We start from the raw sequence: 12817 nt of genomic DNA on the forward strand, positions 1-12817 counted from the left end.
CTGCTGCTGCTGCTCCTGAGCACCTGGTCTGCTAAGGCCTTTGCAATCTCAGATCAAGGAGGATCAAGATTGGTAGCCAGAGATCGACTTCTCCTCCATAAACCTCTCCTGAGGCCTGCTTGCACCCGTGCCCCCAACCGCCCTATGTTACTAAGAAGAAGAAGAAGAGTTGGATTTATATCCCCCTTTCTCTCCTGTAGGAGACTCAAAGGGGCTTACAAACTCCTTTCCCTTCCCTCCTCACAACAAACACTTTGTGAGGTGGGTGGGGCTGAGAGAGCTCTGAGAAGCTGTGACTAGCCCAAGGTCACCCCGCTGGCGTGCGTTGGAGCGCATAAGGCTAATCTGAATTCCCCAGATAAGACTCCACATCTCAAGCGGCAGAGCGGGGAATCAAACCTGGTTCCTCCAGATTAGGGTACACCTGTTCTTAACCACAATGCCACTGCCAGGGCATGTTGGCAGTGAACAGAAGTGGACCTCCCAGTGGCCTTCCCAGCTGCATGCACTGGTCGGTGTGGTCGGGGAAAAGGTGTGCAGGTGGTTTTGGCAACTGAGCATGGATGGTGGGAAGAGTTGGAAAGGAGGGCATTGAAGAGCCCCTTTTGGTGAGCTTTGCCAGAGGTGGCCATGGGTCTGGGACAGGGGTAGGGAACCTGCGGCTCGAGAGCCGCACGCGGCTCTTCTGCCCTTGCACTGCGGCTCCATGAGCCGAGCCGCGGGCTTCATCCTTGCCCACCCTGCAGGCAGCAGGGCGGGCGCATCCATGCGCTTCTCAGAATGAGTGGAGTAAAAGGTAAAAAAAAACCCCAATATATACAGTGTTATCTTTATTTTAAATGTCAAAAATTATTTGCGGCTCCAAGTGTTTTCTTTTCCCATGGAAAACATGTCCAAATGGCTCTTTGAGTGTTAAAGGTTCCCTACCCCTGGTCTGGGAGGATGCTATCGATACAGAAAGCCTCGGGGCTAACACCCTGGGGGTCACCCCGGATGCAGCGTTACAGCCCCCCAAAACAAACACAAAACACTTTTCCCCAACGCAGTCCAGTCCGGAAGACGGCCCTCTACCCTGTCTCTTGGATCTATGCTACGACAACATCGAAACTAGACTACTGTAATGCAGAGGCGTAGCTATAAGGGGAAAGGAGGGTGTGCCGTGCACACCGGTGGGGGGCGTGGAAAATTGCCCCTGGCCCTGCCCCACCAACCTGGCCCATTTTCAGCCAGCAGAAAGCTGTTTTCAGCCGGCAGGAAAAGGTAAGTGGGGGCCAGGGCCGCAGGGGGTGGCGGCCGGGCGCCATTTTGCCCTAGGTGCCATTTTCTCTCCCTACGCCCCTGCTGTAATGCACTCTAACTAGGGCTCCCCTTGAAATCAATCCAGATACTCCAACTAGGGCAGTGGTGGCAAACCTATGGCACAGGTGCCAGAGGTGGCACTCAGAGCCCTCTCTGTGGGCACGCGCACCATCACTCCAGCCAAAGGTGAAGCTGCCCTGGGGACATCGGAACAAATGTCCCGGGTGGCTGCCGTTCAGTCATTTGGGGGGGGGGGGCGGAAAATCGCCACCCACATGCCTCCTCCCTGATGCCACGCTCCAATCCCCGCCTTGCCTTTTAAGACAAAAGCATTTAATGTATGAGTTGTTTTTTCTAAACTAAAACCTCACTATTCAGGTTAAATTTGCCGTGTTGGCACTTTGCGATAAATAAGTGGGTTTTGGGTTGCAGTTTGGGCACTCGGTCTCGAAAAGGTTCGCCACCACTGAACTAGGGCAAAATATTGCAGCTCAGTTATTATGGGGAAGTAGATGGAAGATGCACCTCAAATGAATACTGCTGTCACTCCGCTGGCCGCGTATTGGTTAGGGGACTCAATCCGAGGTGCCGGCTATCACATATAAAGCCTGTCATGGCTTTGGATGCTCTTCTCTGCAACACTGCTTCTCCTCCTACACTCCGCTGTGACAAAAATTGCCCTCCAGAGCAGGGTCTTCTGCAGGTGCCAACCTGCAAAAGGACATGACCGACAAGTGCCCGAGCCCACGTGTTCTCCATAGCGGTGGCTACCCTATGAAACGGGCTGGCTGAGGAGGTCAGGGAAGCTCCCACGCTCTTGACGTTTCACAAACAACACCAAAAAGAATGGTTTCGAAGGGCACTTTTATACAGGAAAAGGGCTACCTCATAACAGACGGTTCCAGGAAAACATATTGTGTCTCCTACCGAGTTGTGCACTGTGAAACATGTGATCTTTCATACTTCACACTTTGTTCTGACAACAGCTTTGTTTCACATTTCGGCAACCAGAGTCCGACCACGCGGCTTATTAGACGGACGGCTCTGCCCTTCCCACGCAAATAATTCCGCACACATCATTGGTCCTTTCCGCTCAAACCTTTTGAAATGTTTTGAGGCAGGAAATAAAACACTTCCTCCATGGAGATCCACACTGTTTTCATCCTCCCCTTTCCCCCAAAGCATTTCATTTGCAGCCTCAACACATTTTCAGTGAATCCCCTTTGAAAACGTTTTTCAAATGGCTTCAGTTGCTGTGCGATCGCTTTAAGACGCTTTCCACGCCCCTCTGCTGTCCCCGAACTTCCTCCTCGGCGCCATTTTGTGATCTGGCTCTCCGCTCCCCCTCGCCTGTTTATTAGAACAATTCTGTGGGGTTTTTTTACTGGGGGAAATAATCCTCGATGCAGCGAGTATACGAGGCACGGAGAATTGCACCACAAGGCTATGAAGTAACGAAGCATCGATTGGATGTTAAACTAAAAAAAAAAGGGAGGAAATCACATGATGGCAGCCATAGATTGTTTCGAGGGGACGAATGCGGACATACCTCATGGCAAGGGATTGAAAATGTTTTAGAAACGTTTTCAGTGATTTGTGCAGTGGTGCGACCGCACTTGGGGTACTGTGTTCAGTTCTGGTCGCCACATCTCAAAAAGGATATTGAAGAGATACAAAAAGGGCAGAGAAGGGCAACAAGGATGATTGAGGGACTGGAGCACCTTCCTTATGAGGAGAGGCTGCAGCGTTTGAAACTCTTCAGTTTGGAGAGGAGACGGCTGAGGGGGGATATGATTGAAGTCTATAAAATTATGCGTGGGGTAGAAAATGTTGACAGAGAGAAATTTTTCTCTTTTTCTCACAATACTAGAACCAGGGGGCATACATTGAAAATGCTGGGGGGAAGAATTAGGACTAATAAAAGGAAACACTTCTTCACACAACGTGTGATTGGTGTTTGGAATATGCTGCCACAGGAGGTGGTGATGGCCACTAACCTGGATAGCTTTAAAAGGGGCTTGGACAGATTTATGGAGGAGAAGTCGATCTATGGCTACCAATCTTGATCCTCCTTGATCTTTGCAAAGTCCTTAGCAGACCAGGTGCTCGGGAGCAGCAGCAGCAGGCCATTGCTTTCACACCCTGCAGGTGAGCTCCCAATGGCACCTGGTGGGCCACTGCGAGTAGCAGAGAGCTGGACTAGATGGACTCTGGTCTGATCCAGCAGGCTTGTTCTTATGTTCTTAACAGGCCCTTGTGGGAGCTGCTTGAGCCTCACGCAGCCAGGGAGATTACAAATGACACAAATACAAATATATGGGGGTCTCCTGAGTGGTTGTTAAAGCCCCCCCTTCAGAGAATTCTTTCTACAAGAAGGAGGAGGAGGACGAGGACGAGGACCTTGGATTTACACAGTGGGGTACTGCCAACGGGGTGGGGTGGGGAGTGACACCCCGGGTGCACGCCGGGATATGGGTGGGGGGGGGGAATGGGGGCATTCTGGGGCGGGATGGGTGGGTGCATGGTGGAGGATGCAGGCGTGCCCTGGGCGGAGTTCCCCCTCGCTCCACCCCTGGATTTACACCCCACCTTTCTCTCCTGTAAGGTGACTCCAGGTGGCTGACAAGCTCCTTTCCCTTCCTCTCCCCACAACAGACACCTTGTGAGGTCGGTGGGGCTGAGAGAGTTTGGAGAGAACTGTGACTAGCCCAAGGTCACCCAGCAGGAATGTAGGAGTGGGGAAACACATCTGGTTCACCAGATAAGCCTCCGCCACTCAAAACTTTTGCACGTCTGCCCCACAACCCCACCTCTCTTCCCGGCATCCTGGGGGCACGGTGAGTCACAGCAAGTAACCAACAAGTCTGAACTTTGAACACAGCCCAGAGGAGACCGGGGGTGGTGGGCGAACCGGCTGCCGTTCCTTATTTAAAGAAAATAAAACACTGGCTTTAAAGGTAGCTTACAATGCGGCTAAAAATACACTTGCAAAATAAAAGGATGTTAAAAAAAAATAAATCTGAAAGCCAGCTTCACGCCAGCATCCTAAGCAACGTTGTCGTCGCTCCGAACGGGAAGGCAGCCGACTGCCCGGAGGAAAATGGGCAGCAGAGTTTGGGGACCACCAGCCGGTAAAACAGGGACCTTGATGTATAGTGAAAAATGTGTCTTTATAAATTAATCAAAGGAAAAACAACAGGAAGGAAGGGATGAAGGCCGTGATTTGCTGGGATGCAGGGAATGTTGAGATAGTTTCAGAGGGCAGTCACGTTGACTAGATTTCAGCTCAGTAGCACCTTAGAGACGAGCAGGATTTTCTGGATATAAGGTTTTGAGAGTCGATTCTATTTGTATCTAACAACGGGAATTTTGCCTCCTCTCTGGGGCAACAGCTAGGGACCAGATTACGCCGGTCCTATACCAACTGCACTGGCTGCCAATCAAGTACCGGGTCATGTTCAAAGTTTTGGTATTGACCTTCAAAGCCGTTCACGGCCTTGGCCCTGCTTATCTGAGGGACCGTCTCTCCCTATATCGTCCTTCTAGGCCCCTCCGCTCATCGGAGGCGGACCTACTGGTGATCCCTGGCCCCGAGGTGATCCGGCTGGCCTCTACAAGGGCCAGGGCCTTTACGGCTCTGGCCCCTACCTGGTGGAACAGGCTTCCAGGTGAGATCAGGGCCCTGCGGGACTTACAAAGTTTCCGCAGGGCCTGTAAAACGGACTTGCTCCGCCAGGCGTTTGGCCAGCCGGGATGATGTCAACTCCGCCATAAGAACATCTAGCCTCCCGTGGGTACATAAAGGGGGGAGGGAGGGGTTGAAGCCATCTGTAGTCTTGGTATTTTATGTATTATTTTATGTAAATTATATATTATGATGTTTTAAATTGTTTTATTATTGATGGACACTGCCCTGAGCCTTTGGGGAGGGCGGTATATAAGTAGAATGAATGAATGAATGAATGAATGAATGAATGAATGAATGAATGAATGCTCATACTCCAAAAATCTTGTTGGTCTCTGCAGACATGTCAAAGGTTGCCCAGAGGAGGAAATAGGGCTTTGGGTGATTTATCCTGGTCACTTCTCTGCCTTCTGGGACCATCCTGGAAGGGGAGTTTCACAGTCCACAAGGGCTCCCAGCCAGTCTTGATATATCACAGTGATGGCGAACCTTTTCGAGACCCGGTGCCCAAATTGCAACCCAAAACCCACCTATTTATCGCAAAGGGCCAACAGGGCAATTTAACCTGAATACTGAGGTTTTCGTTTAGAAAAAACGGTTGGCTCCGAGGCATGCGTTACTCGGGAGTAAGCCTGGTGGTAGTCGGTGGCTTTGCTTTGAAGCAACCGTACAACTCTTCCAACGGGTGAATCACAATCCTAGGAGGGTTTACTCAGGAGCAAGCCCCATTGCCAGCAACCGAGCTTACTCCCAGTTAAAGGATCACACTTTAGTTCTTTGCATGAAAATCAGTGGGGTTTAACAGTGCTTAACAGGGTTACCTACACTGCTTCCCCAAAACTAGGTCTTAGGTTTTATGCTAATAATTGAGCCCAGCAGCCCAGGCCAGCCTAGATGTGTGTGTGTGGGGAGGAACTCTGTCTGTGCGTGCCCACAGAGAGGGCTCTGAGTGCCACCTCGGGCACCCGTGCCATAGGTTCGCCACCACTATCACAACAAAGTGGGTAGATTGTGACTCTCATAGAAGCCACAAAACCAGCCCAGAGAGCAAACTGGAGTTCTTCCTTCTTGGGGGGGCCAACTGCCTAATCACGCGGGGAAAAATGACTTCATAAATCAGTTGAAAGGAAAACAAACAAAAAAACTACCCCCACCGCCAAAGCTTTTATGGGGCACAGTTGTGCGGTGTAGTGGTAAAGTGTGGTGAACTCTAATCTGGAAAACCGGGTTTGATTCCCCACTTGTCCACATGAGCCGCGGACTCTTATCTGGGTGACCTTGGGCTAGTCACAGTTCTCTCAGAACTCTCTCAGCCCCACCAACCTCACAAGGTGTCTGTTGTGGGGAGAGGAAGGGAAAGGGCGTTTCTAAGCCACCTTGAGTTTCCTTACAGGTGTAAATATAAATTCTTCTTTTTCAGAAGCTTATTTGTGGAAGATGGACCTACCTATGGTTCAAGAGCCATGAAAGCTAAAAGAACCTTTTTACTCAAAAAGGGGGGGGGGCATCTCTCCATTCCAGCTGCTTCAGTGAGACCAGAAGAGGAACAGATGTTTTGTTGATGAATGGGGAAAAGATGCTGTGGACAGATTCTCCCATTCTTGCACTGTGCTAGAAACGTTCAAATCCTGTGCCAAGGAGGAAGTTGCCCCATGCGTCTTCTCCTGGTCCTGAAATGCATTTTGCCCTCTTCAGAATCAATCACAAGTAGAAAGGATCACAGGAGTTTAGCCCAGAACATCAGAAGCCAGAAGCACAAGCCTTGGGTGGATCACTGAAGACTCTTCCTTGGGTAGATCCAGTGGTGGGATCCAAGAATTTTAGTAACAGGTTCCCATGGTGGTGGGATTCAAACAGTGGCGTAGCGCCAATGGGGCTGGCTGGGGCACGATGGGGGCGTGACCGGGCATTCCGGGGGCGGGGCATTAATAATTTCTGTTACTGTAAAAAACTCTTAGTGTAAAAAAAAAGTTCCTAATTTCCAGCTGGTCCATAATTTAAACTCATTATAGCAAGTCCTATCATCTACTGCCAACAGAAACAACGACTTCTCCTCTAATTGACTGCCTGTCAAATACTTCATACTTTCAAATAATTAATTTTGTTTCTAGAAATCAAAAGAAGGAGACTTTCCTTAAACAAGGAACTTCACCATATTTCTAAAACATGTTTTGAAACAGCCCAACGGGGAGAATTATCCCGTTTTCTACCTTCGCTAACCAGCCACATAGGAAACAACAGGACTTTATGATTTTTGGACCTAATGGAATTTCTAACAGAAAAGCAGACCCAATTCGTAACGCCCTCTCGGCACACACAAATAATTAGTAACCCACTCTCGGGAACGGGTGAGAACCTGCTGAATCCCACCTCTGGGTAGATCACTTAAGACTCTTCCACCACCCCGCCCCACTGCCCAAATTTCACAGCACTACTTTGCCGCAAGTCAGAGGGGATTTTAAAAAAAATGCTTCGATCTGCCCCAAGATGGCCCGTGTGTGGCGACAATTGGATCTAGGTCAAGCAATGTGCTAAAAGGACAGCAGCAGGGTTTTGGAAATGTTCCTCCTGCTCGGTTCATTGAGCACCTTCCAAAGATGAAGATTCCCCACACGCTGGATTCCAGTACCCTTTGCCAGCCAACAGAGCTGTGTCCCCCTGGTCATCTTCAAAAGTCAGCTAAAGTTGTCTGGCCCAGGAAGCAAAGGGGATAATTTTGCCCATTTTGCCAGTCTTCAGATGCCAGCCACGGATGCAGGCGTAACATCAGGAGAAAACGCTACTGGAACACGGCCACACAACCCGGAAACTTCACAACACTCAATTGCAGCGGTTCTCAACCTTCCTAATGCTGTGACCCTTTAATACAGTTCCTCATGTTGTGGTGACCCCCAACCATAAAATTATTTTCGTTGCTACTTCATAACTATAATTTTGCTACCATTTTCCGATGGTCTTAGGTGACCCCTGTGAAAGGGTCATTCGACCCCCAAAGGGGTCGCGACCCACAGGTTGAGAACCACTGCTCTAGTGATTCCGGCCACGAAGAAGAAGAAGTTTGGATTTATATCCCCCTTTCTCTCCTGTAAGGAGACTCAAAGGGGCTTACAATCTCCTTGCCCTTCCCCACTCACAACAATCACCCTGTGAAGTGGGTGGGGCTGAGAGATCTCCAAAGAACTGTGACTAGCCCAAGGTCACCCAGCTGGCGTGTGCTGGAGTGCACAGGCTAATCTGAATTCCCAGATAAGCCTCCACAGCTCAAGTGGCAGAGCGGGGAATCAAACCCGGTTCCTCCAGATCAGAGTGCACCTGCTCTTAGCCACTACGCCACTGCACGCCTCTTGGCAATTGGCACACTTTTGCAAAATGCAATAACAAAGACATGGAATACTTTGACTTTAGACCAAACTCTTGGAGATCAACCTTGACTTGGGCTAGCCTGATCTTGTTAGTTCTAGGAAACTAAGCAGGGTTGGCCCTAGTTTGCATGTGGATAGAAGCCCTACAAGGAAGTTCAGGGTTGCTATGCAGAGGCAAGCAACCACAAATCACCCCAGAACATCTGCCCTAACCTGGATGGCTCAGGCAAATCTCATCCTGTCAGATGTCAGAAGCTAAGCAGGGTCGGCCCTGGTTAGAGCTCAGATGGAAGACCACCAGTGGCAACCCCCCGCTGTTAGTCTCTTGCCTTGAAACCCCACAGGGTTTCATAACCTATGTCAGTTATGACTTGCCGGAACTTTCCACCACGATAAGACACTGAACAGCGTTTTCCCGGAACTCATATTCAGGCTCCAAAATTCCCGGGTTGAATGATGTCGTTGAGGATGGTCTACTACAGCGGTTCTCAACCTGTGGGTCGCAACCCCTTTGGGGGTTGAACGACCCTTTCACAGGGGTCGCCTAAGACCATCGGAAAACAGTCTTTTTATATTTTGTATATATCAATTTTATGGTTGGGGGTCACCACAACATGAGGAACTGTATTAAAGGGTCGTGGCATTAGGAAGGTTGAGAACCACTGCCTAAGACTCTCTGTATCAGTGTTCTCCATCTGAAAAATGGATCAATGTTAGGGTTGGGGGTCACCACAACATGAGGAACTGTATTAAAGGGTTGCGGCATTAGGAAGGTTGAGAACCACTGCCTAAGACTCTCTGCATCAGCGTTCTCCATCTGTAAAATGGATAAATGTTAGGGTTGGGGGTCACCACAACATGCAAAACTGTATTAAAGGGTCGCGGCATTAGGAAGGTTGAGAACCACTGCCTAAGACTCTCTGCATCAGTGTTCTCCATCTGCAAAATGGACAAATGTTAGGGTTGGGGGTCACCACAACACGAGGAACTGTATTAAAGGGCCGTGGCATTAGGAAGGTTGAGAACCACTGCCTAAGACTCTCTGCATCAGTGTTCTCCATCTGTAAAATGGACAAATGTTAGGGTTGGGGGTCACCACAACATGAGGAACTGGATTAAAGGGCCGCGGCATTAGGAAGGTTGACAGCCACTGGTCTACTACATATTGGGGGGGATTTTTCTACCTGAAACTCCTCTCTCTTCTCTGTCAGTTTTAGAGGGCCTTTCCGCTAGCTTCGCTTCCTGGCCCAGTCTCAGCCCTCGGAGGAAAAGAAAGAAAGGACTCACTTCCTTCTTTCTGAAGTCCTCAATCAACTGTCTCCCTTCTCAGCTCGAGGCAGCGTATGAGAGCCGGAGGAACGTGGCCAACAGCTGGCATCGGGCCTGACACCGTGCTGACTAAGCTGGGCTGAACACACTCAAGGTGAGCGTTCCCCGGCGTTCCTCTGTTGTCCCAGCTCATGTGGAGACCCAGAGGAGGAATGCCCCTGAGGACTCACACACACGGCTCTGACGAAGAGGAGTTTGGATTTACACCCCGCTTTTCTCAACTACAAAGAGTCTCAAAGCGGCTTACAAGCTTCTCACAACAGAGGTAGAAGAAGAAGAAGAAGAAGAAGAAGAAGAAGAAGAAGAAGAAGAAGAAGAAGAAGAAGAAGAAGAAGAAGAAGAAGAAGAAGAAGAAGAAGAAGAAGAAGAAGGAGTTTGGATTTATATCCCCCCTTTCTCTCCTGCAGGAAACTCAAAGGGGCTGACAATCTCCTTGCCCTTCCCCCCTCACAACAAACACCCTGTGAGGTAGGTGGGGCTGAGAGAGCTCCGAGAAGCTGTGACTAGCCCAAGGTCACCCAGCTGGCGTGTGTGGGAGTGCACAGGCTAATCTGAATTCCCCAGATAAGCCTCCACAGCTCAGGCGGCAGAGTGGGGAATCAAACCCGGTTCCTCCAGATTAGATACACGAGCTCTTAACCTCCTACGCCACTGCTGAGGTTGAGAGAGTTCGAGGAGAATGGGGACTAGCCCAGGCTTCATGTGCAGGAGTGGGGAAACAAAACCCAGTTCACAAGATGAGTGTCTGCTATTCGTGTGGACGAGTGGAGAATCAAACCCGGTTCTCCAGTCATGGAATCCGCAGCATACCCGTCACACCCCTTTTGCCCTGATTCGCCAGTCCGCTTTCATTTAATAATATAATGGCTTTCCTAATCCTTCTCTTTGCAGCTCCTGTTTCCAACAGTGGCTGAGCCAGCAGCTGCGATTCAAAGAAAGACTGCTCTTGTACACTGAGGCTCCATTTAACTCTCCTTTGTACCAGCCACAGACAGAACCACCTTCCACAAGTCACGAGGTAACTTGTTGGGCCAAAGTGAAGGAACCCGGGTCCAGTCAGTGGAGTGACAGATGCCCCTAGAAAGCCCACAAGAAAGCATGATGGATCACAACCCCCCCACCCCCGACATTGTAATTGCAGCTGTCAGTCTCCATTCTAAGCTCTCGACACCTTGCGATAGATCACCTCCTCCTCTTTGACCGCTCCTTTTCTAAAGCTATCTTGACCAGGATTGATCTCCTCATCTTGTGGCAGGGGGTTCCACGAGTTAGTCGAGCACCCTCTCTTTTTGCCAGAGCTGATACATTTTTGCTGGGCGACACCCACCTGTCCCGTTCTTTCACACATACCCTTTCCAGAACGATGAGAAACAAAGATCAGCCGGAACCCCCTGGTGTAAATCTGGTCCCCTAAAGAGGTTTGGCAACAGGGGTTTCGAACTGGCCGCCCATCACGTTCCCTCCCTCTCTAAATGGGGGGGGGGGGGCGTCCCGTGAATCTAGCGGCTGACCACCAAATGTCCTACACTGGCCGCTGACTTTATTGTGTTTCAGCCAAGAAGAGAGGAAGAGAGATTGACCATTGGGATTTTTAAAACCAAGGGACTTGCATAATGCAGCTAAAAGGTGGGGGTAGGCAGGTGAGGGGGGGAGATCTTGTCCATTTACAGGAAGCCAGGCCTTAGAAGGGGGGGGGGCGACCCCACCCTCTCTCACACACAGGAAGGGCATGCAAGCAGGGGAGCGTGGCAGCTGGTGGATCCCCTCCGGAGCCTGTCTGGAATCCGAATTCGAAATCCCTTTCATCCCCCTTCCTGGACAGGACCTGCAACCCATCCCTTCCTGGGACTTTGCAACTTCGGCGTGCGTTTGCAATGAATCCGGGCGATTTCCGGGCGCTTCCCGTCGCCCAAATCGGCGGGGGTCCATTCCTTGCGACTTCGGGATCTGCTTTAGATCCGCCTCAATTGTCCCCCCCCCCTCCAAATAGTCACCCAGCTCGCCTTGCCCCCCCCGCCCCCCCCCCTGCATTGCACTGTCCAGTAAAACCCGCAGATCTCTCTCACCCCATGGTCTCCACAGGGACTTCCTCTCTCCCGTCCTCCGCCTCGGATCCGGCCCACGTTGCCTTTTTCTGTCTCCGGATCCGGATCTTCCTCAGATTTCCTGCGGGATCCCACTTTGCAAAGGGGCTACTTCGCGCCGGCGGGGACGCGGCTGTGCATGGACGCTTGGAAGGAAAGGGGGAGGAAGAGATCGTCAGGCATTCCCGAGGGTGGGGTGGGGGTGGGGTGGGGTGGGAGAAAGGGGGCCGGCTGGAACAGCTGCTCCACGAGGGCAGGCAGGGGGCCCTCCCCTCCCCAGGGCTGGGGGGCGGGGGGGGGGGGGACCCACCGACAAGAACTTTCCGTCTCCGCCTCTCGCGTTCCCCAGAGGGCGGAAACAGAAGGGGCGAGTCAGCTGCTGCCTTTTGGGTCGCAAATACTATATATATGTATTGCTGCCCTCCAGCCTCCCTCTTTCTCTTCCCTACAAAAAACTCATGCAAAAAATAATAAGAATTAAATCACAATAAAAGTGCAGCTCCTCACCCAGCCGAGATCCTTCGCAGCGGCGTCCTTTGTTCTCCTTTTTTGCACATTGGGGAGGGGGGGGGGTTTCTCTTCTTTCCTTCCTTCCTTTGCCAACTCTGCCCTATCTCGCTCGCATTCCTTTTTTCCCCCTTTTCTCTCTCTCTCTCTCTAGTCTTCTGACTTTTATTTCCAGCCGGGGGGCCTCCTTGGGCGGCTCGCTGGCGCCACCTGCTGGAAGGCGCTGCGCCGCGCAGGTTCCGCAGCCACGCCAAATGCCCCCCCCCCTCTTTTCCTCGCCCGCCCCCAACCCAGACGCGACGCGTGAAAGGCGTTTCTCACGATCACCTTGAAACGCGGGACGGAGAAAGCGCGTCCATTGCTCGCGTTGGCAAAGAGTTTCCGGACAGGGGGTGTTTCAGGATGTTCACCAAAAGGTGAGCCCCCCCCAGCCAGACCCAAGAGCCTCCATGGCCCAGCCCAGGGGTCTACAACCTGCGGCTCATGGACTACAATTCCCATCAGGTCTGCAACCTGTGGCTCTCCAGATGTTCATGGACTACAATTCCCAT

The 12817-nt window shown here is 51.2% G+C and overlaps 1 protein-coding gene across 1 annotated transcript in view; it reads right to left on the reverse strand.

Moving 5' to 3' along the window:
* The window catches only part of HOMER3 (homer scaffold protein 3), a 65177-nt gene extending 52725 nt beyond the window's left edge, over positions 1-12452 (reverse strand). Inside the window, exons 1-2 of the mRNA XM_048497779.1 lie at positions 12267-12452; positions 11742-11905 (exon numbers count right to left, since the gene is read on the reverse strand). The gene's annotated coding sequence lies outside the window, so the exon portion shown is untranslated. The remainder of the gene's footprint in view (positions 1-11741; positions 11906-12266) is intronic.
* Between the last annotated feature and the right edge of the window lie 365 nt (positions 12453-12817).

This window comes from Sphaerodactylus townsendi, linkage group LG05 (genome assembly GCF_021028975.2).
Source record: "Sphaerodactylus townsendi isolate TG3544 linkage group LG05, MPM_Stown_v2.3, whole genome shotgun sequence".
Taxonomy (NCBI): Eukaryota; Metazoa; Chordata; class Lepidosauria; order Squamata; family Sphaerodactylidae; genus Sphaerodactylus; species Sphaerodactylus townsendi.